The following is a 3,681-nucleotide window of genomic DNA, read 5'->3' as shown; positions in this document are numbered from 1 at the left end:
AAGATCTCTGGGTGAAGGCAATGAAGGAAATCTTTTTTTTTTTTTTTTTTGCGGTACGCGGGCCTCTCACTGTTGTGGCCTCTCCCGTTGTGGAGCACAGGCTCTGGACGTGCAGGCTCAGCGGCCATGGCTCACGGGCCCAGCCGCTCCGCGGCATGTGGGATCTTCCCGGACCGGGGCACGAACCCGTGTCCCCTGCATCGGCAGGCGGACTCTCAACCACTGCGCCACCAGGGAAGCCCAGTGAAGGAAATCTTGATGAAGAAAGTGAACTGTTTAGAATGAGCAGAATTTCAACAAGAAGGCATTCAGCAAGCTTTACTGAGCCATTATGTGCCAGACACTAGTAATTGGGAATGAAAAGACATGGGTGTGGTGGGGATCAAACTTGGCCAGATGAACAACAAATAGTCCTGTTTGATTAGAACTGAAGGTGTGTGTAGGAATAAAACAGAAGATAAGCCTTCGAAGAGCCTTAAATGCCAGGTGAAGTGCTCTACGTTAAAAAAAAGAAAAGGGAGGGGGGATTCCCTGGCGGCCCAGTGGTTAGGACTCTTCGCTGTCACTCCCGATGGCCCAGGTTCAATCCCTGGTTGGGGAACTAAGATCCCACAAGCCACGGCACAGCCAGAAAAAAGAACCAGAGAAGTTTTGTTTTTCATCAGCTCCGCTTTAGAAACACTGATATTTCAGAATACGTACAGAGGGATCAATTAGGAGACTGCCGTGATTAGTTAGTAAGTGGAGGCAGTGATAACTTGAAACGAGGGAAATGGGTATGAAAAAACTGTGGAAGTACAATCATTTATGATTTAGCATTAAACACTGAGTTGATGTGAGAGGAGTAAAAGACTCCCAAGGTTTCACGGCTAGGTGAACCTTGGGGAAGAAAATATTTTAGCTTTGGACCGATTATAATTCAGGCATGTGTGAGAAATCTAGACACAGGTGTCCAGCAGTTATTTCTTAATTATTTGCTGAGCACCTTCTAATGTTCTGGGCACTGATGAGGATGGTGGGGATACAGTGGTGATAAGGCAGAGTAAATACCTGTGAATGAATTCGTAGAAGACAGGTGTCTTCTCTGGAGAGCACGTTGTAGGAGAGGAGGAGGGGAAATGCAGAGACAGGTAAGGAGGATACTGCAGGCCTCCAGTGGGCGAGGGTGACCTGGACAGTGTTGATGGCGGTGGAGATGGAGAGACAGACGTGAGTACATCACCAATGCATTTTAGAGAACCAGTAGGGCTTTGCAGTGGGTTTGGATATGAAATGTGAGAGAAAGGGTGTGATCAGAGTTTTGGCCTGGGTGGATACACACTGGTGATCTTTACAAGCAAGGAGGACTGAGCGAGGAAAGGCACTACTGAAACTGAGTTCAGGAGAAACATTAGGTTAGAAACACATAGCTGGGAGTCGTTTTCACTGAGCAGATGGGAAGATGCAACCCCATTTATGGGGAGCAAGAGGGAGCTGACTACTCAGGGAGATAGACCGAAAGAGGGGCCAGAGAAAGGAGAATCTAAGAGCCGGGAGCTTGAGCCAGGGCTGCTCAAGTTCTCAGATTTGGAGACGAGAATGAGGCTTGGCCATGAGTGGCAATTCCTTCAATCACAAATACAAGCAGCCAAGGCTGTGACAGCCTTTGAAATTTTAGCAGGAGGATGAAAAGACAAAGGCAACGCTGAAAGTCAGAGAGGGTGTCAAGCTACTGAAGGGTCCAACCCTAAGGAAGCAAGACACTTTGCATTACATTCATACATTTTAAAGCTCAGAAAATACAGACGGGATGAGAATGCATTGAAGGAACGATCCAGGGCTTCCCCTGCCACATTCTCATCACCACAGTCCCCCCTAAGTGAGGATGTTTTTCTAAATGTCTGTTTTTGTTTCTAAAACTAGAAGGCTTCTCCCAATCCCTGCTACTAACCTGTCAGCTCCACTCTTCTGCCTCGAGAAGTTATTTTCCTTCTCTCTTCTCTTTATTCTGCCATTAACATTTGAACAGTAACTTGATTATTTTAGAAGAAACGTGCTGAGTTTCATCTTGTTTGGTCTGAAGTTAGATCCTATTGTCATCATTTTCTGTTTCTTATGCATTTTATTACTGGGGCCTCTTCTGCTCAGAAGAGATGTTAGTGAACTTTGGTAGTTAGCAGAACTATCCCTCCTTTATACCCTTCCTACTACATTTGAAGCCAGTATGTTGTCTGAAAAAGTCTGTGTTCATACAAGAAACAAGTTAGGAGCTTCCTTTTCCGTCTCAGATGGCCTCCTATGTTTTGCTGTCAAAGGGCCTGGAGAATCCCTGCCCAGATGTTGTTTTGACTCCCCAGAAGAACCCTTTGTGTCTTCTTCATCCCCATCATTCAGCCTGACTTATCTACTGCTCCTCTGGAGAAAATCTGGCTGCAGCCTTGCAGGGAGAGGGGACAGCAGTGAGCAGTGACAGACAATAAGTGTAGTCTTCAATGTTTGTGTGAAGGGCTACCACACTGAGGGGCTGCCTGAGATCTGGAAAGATGCCAGGAAGGAGGAGCCTTCCGAGTCCCCCCAGCTCCCACATCTCAGGAGAACCCACCAGTCAGTAAATCACTCTGGGAGATGCCCTTTGGTTTAAACCCAACCTTCCAGCTCTCTGTCCTGACCAGAAACTGTTGCAAAGCCACGGTGAGCAGCTCAGGGGAAAATTCATAGTGTTAATACCAACTCCTGTTACCTTCCTCCTTGCACACCTCTTCCCATCTCTGACTGCACACACACACACACACACACACACACACACAATCTCTATTTAACTGAGATTTCAGATGCTGCGTACTTGGCTCAGAATCCTGACTGGATTCTCTTTCTTCTGAGTAAGTCCCATCCTTGATGTCTTTCCAATCCGAGAGACGTTTTTTCCTGAAACAATGTCCACAGATAGTCCCTATAGTGCTGCACATGTTACTTCTGTTTTTAACTCTTCTTAGTTTGGGGCAGTTTAAGAGAAGGCAGAAGTATGGGGCAGAGTGAGGGGTGAGTTGTGGGGATTTACTCATCCTGGCCTCAGGCCAGATCTGGGCTGGAAAGTGAGCAACTTTATAAGCAGGACGTAATGAGGGTGGGGTAGCAGGTAGCTGCCTAGAAGCAAATGGCCCATATGTTGTGAAGTTAAAGACGATACCTGTGTGAAGCCCAGCCTGAAAGCAATTCACAGAGAGGAATCTAGAAACTGCAGGGACCTTAGGGCTAATGCGTCCACCTTCACTGCTCCAGCCTGCTAGATACTCCTTGGGATCTTTGCCTCAGGTCACAGAACAGGTAGTTGAAGCTATGAGACAAGCACCTCATGGGCTTTGGGGCCTGGGTTCTATTCCTGCAGCCATCCCTTAGTCGCTCTGTGACACTGGGTAAGTTAACTAACCTCCAAATCCTCCGTTTCCCTGTCTGTAAAATTCTGTCCTGCCTCATAGGGCTGTTGGGAGGTTAAATGAGAAAATGCACATTACGGGCCTAGAACAGAATCACGTGCAGAGCAACTGCTTCATAAACGGTGGTGGTATAGTCAGCTCCCAGTAGCCCCACTGGCCGGGTGCTGGGACAGCTCCCTCACACGAACAAGGGAGAAGTGGAGGTCTGGAGTGTGAGGCTGCACGTCCTCAGCCTTCAGAAGGACAGGGCTGGATGCGGGAGAGAGGC

This window comes from Orcinus orca, chromosome 1 (genome assembly GCF_937001465.1).
Source record: "Orcinus orca chromosome 1, mOrcOrc1.1, whole genome shotgun sequence".
Taxonomy (NCBI): domain Eukaryota; kingdom Metazoa; phylum Chordata; class Mammalia; order Artiodactyla; family Delphinidae; genus Orcinus; species Orcinus orca.
The sequence above is the reverse complement of the archived record's forward strand: the minus strand, read 5'-3'. Positions refer to the sequence as shown.